The sequence below is a fragment of the Theropithecus gelada genome, chromosome 7b (assembly GCF_003255815.1).
Source record: "Theropithecus gelada isolate Dixy chromosome 7b, Tgel_1.0, whole genome shotgun sequence".
Taxonomy (NCBI): Eukaryota; Metazoa; Chordata; class Mammalia; order Primates; family Cercopithecidae; genus Theropithecus; species Theropithecus gelada.
Genome location: NC_037675.1, coordinates 82313934 through 82320280, shown reverse-complemented (window position 1 = coordinate 82320280; position 6347 = coordinate 82313934). Strand labels below are relative to the sequence as shown.

At 41.2% G+C, this 6347-nt stretch overlaps 1 protein-coding gene across 2 annotated transcripts in view; it reads left to right on the top strand.

Annotated features, from left to right (window-relative positions):
* Positions 1-950: 950 nt before the first annotated feature.
* Positions 951-6347, top strand: part of CEP128 (centrosomal protein 128) — a 466370-nt gene continuing 460973 nt past the window's right edge. For both annotated transcript variants that reach the window (XM_025391920.1, XM_025391921.1), the window contains exons 1-2: positions 951-1155; positions 3187-3342. The gene's annotated coding sequence lies outside the window, so the exon portion shown is untranslated. The remainder of the gene's footprint in view (positions 1156-3186; positions 3343-6347) is intronic.

The window sequence follows — 6347 nt, the reverse complement described above, 5'->3', positions numbered from 1 at the left end:
AAGAAAGATGAAAATTTAAAAAAAGGTTAGGTCCCTTTGAAGGGCTAATAGAGGAGACCAACTGGTAAATGGAGTATAGAGCACAGAATTATTACATTAAGGAACGCTTGTTATTAAACATTATCTAGCTCTTCTTCACGTAGCCAGGAAAGCTTTCACACATCAGGTAATACTTGAGTTTAGCCTCAAAGAAGGAAGGGGAAGTGGTCTTTTTGGCGGAGAAGAAGGGCAATTTACATGACTAATTTGTTACTTCTTAGTTTTTCCAAAGTTCAGTTTTTTTATTGAAGTTTTCATTCTCTTCGTGACTGAAACCAACTCCCCTGAGTGGAAAACATTTCTTTTATGTTCTAGAGTGAGGGGATGACACCTAGACTGAAGTAGCAGCAGTAATGAGCTGACAGTCTCACATCTACTTTCGGTGTGCCGGGAATGAGCCATAGGATCTTAGGCAAGTCCCTTCTTCTTTCCAGGCCAAACAGGTTGGACTACATAATCTTCTCTGTTCCCGTCCGGTTCTAAGAATTTGTGAGTCTTTGGAACAATATACTGGACGCTGGTATTAAGGGGATTTTTACATTTCAGTGCTAGAAATTGTCCTTCCCTGTCCTCCCACCGCTCCCTTGCCCTTTTTCTACCACTTCCCCATCTTACCGTAGTCCTCGGGGACTCCTTTTGTTCCCCAGGGAGTAAAATTACAGTCAAGGTTAAGGAAGCATTTTTATTCACTTTCTATCTGGAGTTTGCCTCCTACAAAGGAGGCTCGTCCTTTAAAAAAAAAAAATAGAGCAGGGCAAGAGGGCGCGGCCGAGGGATCAGGCTTCTTTTCCGGGAAAGTTACCCGAAGGCCAGCTGTATGTCATCCTGGGATTTGTAGTTCCTTTTCCGGACCCTCTCCCTTGGTAACTCCTTGATGGTGAGGCCGAGATGGACTACAACTCCCAGAGGGCCAAGCGGCGGCAGCGGGGTCCTGTACTCTCGCTGTGGCTGGGCGGCTAGTTCAAGTTGCCATAGCTGCGAGTCCGGGGAGAGCAGAGTCGGTTGAGTCGCTGCGTTTGGTCAGTTGCACCTTCTGGGTCACTGGTAGCCGCGGGAGCCGGGTGGGGCCTAGGCGATGATCCGGCATTAAGGAGCTGGGGTCATCCTCCGTCTCAGGTACCTGCGCCCACCTCCCCCTTGCCCTTTTTCGACCACTTCCCCGTCTTACTGTAGACGTTTTAGTCCCGCTTCCCCTCGTCCCAGGGGTGGGGACCTCGGAGCGGCGCGGGATCTGGGGTGGAGCCGTGGATGGGTGGAGTGTGTGCAGAGGTGAGGGGAGACGGGGCGCCTGTCATCCCGAGGCCTCCCTCCCTCGACAGGGGTGTCCGCGGTCAGGTCCTGGCCAGATTATCCAGCGAATCTGGACTGCATTGTCCTTCCTTTGGGAGCAGCTTGCTCTACCGCTAGCATCTGTGAAGCTTTAAGGGACAGGAGATTGGACTCATTCGGTAGGTCCTTCAGAGAACCGTCTGACATTTGCTTGCCTGTCCTGCTATGGAACTTATTTTTTTTTTTTTAAATACCTGTTTTGTAGTCACAAAAAGCTTGCTACTCTCGGGAACGCTGTATTAGTGAGCTCTTTTTCCCGTGCCATCATGGGAATTGCCCCAGCCTTAGCTGTTAGCTGTGCCTTAATTGAATTATTTCGTAAAAAATACCTGACATTGAATCCCAGCTGCATCTTTTATTGGTTTGATGGAGCCAATCTGTTATGTAGGCGTCTGGTAAAACTCTGCCATTAATTGCAGCATTGATTTGAGTATTATGTAAAGTATCTAGCACAGTGCCTGGCACCCTGCAAGTGCTCAGCATTTGTTTTTTATTTTTATTAATTATGCAGATTAGTGTTGTCTAATACAAATACGGCATGAGCCACACAGGTGAATTTAAATTTTTAGTACCAACATTAAAAAAGTAAAAAGAAACTGGTGAAATTAATTTTAATAGTTTATTTAGCACAATATAGAAAAATGTTTTCAATGGAGTAATATAAAACTTATTGAGAGTTTTACTTTTTTTTTTTTTTTTTTGAGACGTGATCTGGCTCTGTTGCCCAGGCTAGACTGTAGTGGCGCGGTCTGGGCTCACCGCAACCTCCATCTCCTGGGTTCAAGCGATTCTCCTATCTCAGCCTGCGGAGTAGCTGGCCACCATGCCTGTCTATACGTTAAAAAAAAATACTTTAAGTCTTCAAAATCTGGTGTGTATTTTACGTGTATAGCATATGTCAGCTTGACCTGGCTGGAGGTAGAGCTCAGTAGCCATGTGTCTAGTGACTACTGTACTGGACAGCACAGAGATAAGGTTAAAACTTCGGCAGTTTCACATTGGCATACATAAATTTGGTTGTGCCTATGACTCATGGGTTATGGTGGCTGTTTTGTTAGAAGAGTGAAGTGTGCAGTGTACCTGTGTTCTCTCAGCATATCTTGTCTGCCATTGCATAACCTGAGTCTCTTTGAACTGTTTCTTGACAGTTTTATTTTGATTAGCTTTTTCAGAATACCTTTTTTTTTTTCCTTGAAATGGTTTATAGATGTATTCCCAGATCTACCTTTTATGTAGACAACTCCCAGTTCTCTGGATCACTTCCTGTGGATTCTTAGAGATTGCTTCGAAAGCAGTCACAAATAATTGAAAACATTTCTATCCATAGCTCTTTCCTACAACCAAAGGCATTTTACTTTTATTTATTTAATTGTAGCACTGAGTATGGGAAGAACTGGACAGCTTATAAAATATTTCCTTTAGGAGTGTTAGACTGGCTTAGAAGTACCATTGGGTCACCACACTCAGAAGTAACATGTTAACTGTATTACCTGACTTAGTTACCAACTTTTAGACATGCTCATGGCGTTGTACTTTTGGCTAGACTTGGGCTGCGGTTCACACTGGAGCATGAACTCTCTGGCAAGCCCCAGGGATGACCAGGCATGGATGGAAGTCGCCAGTGACAATATGTTGGCTGGGCACTTGGATGTGAAGAATTGTAGTGAGGTCACTTGGGCTTTTGAATGATTCTAGGAGCATTTTCTCTGTACTGCGTTATGCCATAGTCTGTACATAGGGACCTAATTTTCATATTTCATTATTTGAAAATGTTTAAAGTTGTAGGTATGTCTTACCCCTTGTTTTGTTTATTTGTAGGTGGTTTGGGGAAAGTCTAGGGGCAACCAAAGATCATCTGCTTGACTAGGCCCTTTGCCCTGAACCTCATGAAGAAATGATAGGAGGCAGACATATGTGCCTAAAAAGAGCGTTGAGCTCAGAGAAGAGCAACTCGGAGCTTTGGGGGTGTGCTTTGTAAGTATGCTTTCTCCCTGAATTTTGGAGATAACACATGTTTTTGCATATTTATGGTGGAAAAGACTATGCCAACAAATAGAGTTTTGGAAACAAGAAGCCCCTTTCTAATATATAGTATAAAAATAAAGTATAGAATGGTTGTGTATACAATGTTACAAACATTCAGATGAACAAACTAGTTAAGTTGAGATGTCCTTAACCTTAATAAAAGCAACAGTGATGCAGCTGTTTCTATTAAACAAGAAAATGAGAACCTATTTTGTCTCAGGCACTCTGTCAGGCACCTTTTACAGGCATTATATAATTCCTTTATCATGCTTTTACAAAGGAGGCAGTTGAGTCGCAGGTTATTTGATTTGTTTGGGATTCTGGAGCCAAAAGAGTGGTCATTGTTTCCAGGTCTTCTGACTCCAAATTTCAGTCCCACCCACTGCCAAGGGGCTTCATTGCTGTTTATAAGTGCCCTCTAATAGAGTTTGATTCATATTCAACATTTTTGGGTTAAGTGTACCATATATGGCAGACTGTGTAGTTATTCATCTCTTTCAATGTTCAAAAAGTTATATTAGTTTTTTTTTTTAAGTATAGTAGTCCTTATTATTGAGGTAAGAGATCATTATAATTTGTGATTTCCATAAATAAATTCAACATGAATTATAATTGATAATTAAGGGTGTAATGTTAAAAGTTTAAATTTACAACATAGATATAAAAATTCTGGACCTTCTTTTGGATTTCATATTGTGCTTCAATAAAAGGTTCTGAAACGTAGAGGGGAGACACACTGTGGCCTTGCAATACCAACACTGTGTGGTGGGGCGCGGTGGCTCACACCTGTAATCCCAGCACTTTGGGAGGCTGAGGCGGGCGGATCATGAGGTCAGAAGATCGAGACCATCCTGGCTAACACAATGAAACCCCGTCTCTACCAAAAATATGAAAAAATTAGCTGGGTGTGGTGGTGGGCGCCTGTAGTCCCAGCTACTTGGGAGGCTGAGGCAGGAGAATGGTGTGAACCTGGGAGGCGGAGCTTTGCATACCACTGCACTCCAGCCTGGGCAACAGAGCGAGACTCCATCTCAAAAAAAAAAAAAAAAAAGAAGAATACTACACACTGTGTATAAGATCAATGGTGTACAAACTTTATAGGATTAGGCCAGGTGCACTGACTCATGCCTGTAATCCCACACTTTGGGAGGCCAAGGCAGGAGGATCACTTGAGCCTAGGAATTTGAGAATACCCTGGGCAACATAGCAAGACCCCTTCTCTACAAAAAAAAAAAAAAAAATTAGCCAAGCATGGTGGCATGCGCCTTTGGTCCCTACTACTCAGGAGGCTGAGGTGGAATGATTACTCGAGTCCAGCAGGTTGAGGCTGCAGTGAGCTGTGATCACACTACTACACTCCAGCCTGGGTGACAGAGTAAGATGCTGTCTCAAAAAAAAAAAAAAAAAATTAGGATTAAATAATTTTAGAGCTGGATGGGGGGCCTATTAGGATAATTTGGTCCAGAAATTTTGGAAATAATATAAAAGTAATCTAGATTTATTAGATTATTAAAAACTATATTAGCATGTATATTATAGAATACACTATCCATGTAATGTCTCTGGGTTGAATCTGATATGAAGTAGTTTCAATACATTCATACTGTCATATAGTGTGTTTTTCTTTTTTGTAACAACATAGTGTTACAGGTCAGCACTTAGGATTCAACCTTGTCTCTTTTAACAGATACATAGTATCCCAGTGATTAGATACATTTAATGTATTCTTATCCAGTGGATTTATATTTTTTTCTTACTCTTTTACAAGTATAAAAAAATTCATTCACTCTATTGCCCAGGGTGGAGTGAATGAATGTGCTCATGGATGAATGGATGAGTGAATTAAAATTTCTGAAGAATTTCTACAGTGAAATTCTTATGCATATGTCTATATGTAAAATGTATCTATATAAACATCTTCTTTTATCTTCCTAGGATAATAGTCATAGAAATAGATTTTCTGGGTCAACATCTATGTATATTACGGATTGATTGATTGAGACAGGGTCTCACTCTGTCACCCAGGCTGAAGTGCAGTGGTGCGATCTTGGCTCACTGCAGCTTCTACCTCCCAGGCTTGAGAAATCCTCTCACGTCAGCCTCCCGAGTAGTTAGGACTACAGGTGTGCACTACCACACCTGGCTAATTTTGTTTTATTTTTTTGTAGAGACAAGGTCTTACTATGTTGCCCAGGCGCATCTCGAACTCTTGGGCTCAGGCAGTCCTCCTACCTTGGCCTCCCAAAATACTGTGATTACAGGCATGAGCCACTGCGCCTGGCCTGTATTATTTATTTTTACTTGTATTGCCAGGATTTTCTCCAGAAAAGCTAATGTAGCTTTTTTTTTTTTTAAATTTTTAATTTTTGTGGGTACATAGTAGATATACATGTTAATATAGTTTTTTATAGTTAATACTCTTACAACAAGGTATAACTTTGCTAACCCTGTGAGAGGTTTTTTTCATCTGTATAAAACAGATAGACAAGAATATCATTTTATTATTTTAATTTGCAATTATTTAGTGAAATAACAAATAGCATTTGTTAAGGTCATTTGATTTCTGTGAATTGTCTGTTTATATATCTTTTGAGTCTTTTACAACCGGACTGTTCTTTTTCTTGTGTTTTTGAAAGAGCTGATTAACCCTTTGGTTCCCATATAACGCAACTATTTTTGTGAGTTTTTCTTTTAGTTTTTAAATCTTGTTTCTGGTATCTTGTTATCACTAATTATGAATGACCCTAAGAGGCTTATCAGGCCTTTATCAGATATGTACACCTCTCTGAAATTTCTATAATGCTGGTGCTTGGAGTATTTGGGAGATGGGAATATTTGTGGTTACATGAATCCATTTAATTCATTCTGATAAAGACCTTCCTTCCTTCCTTCCTTCCTTCCCTCCCTCCTTCCCTCCTTCCCTCCTTCCCTCCCTCCCTCCCTCCCTCCCTCCC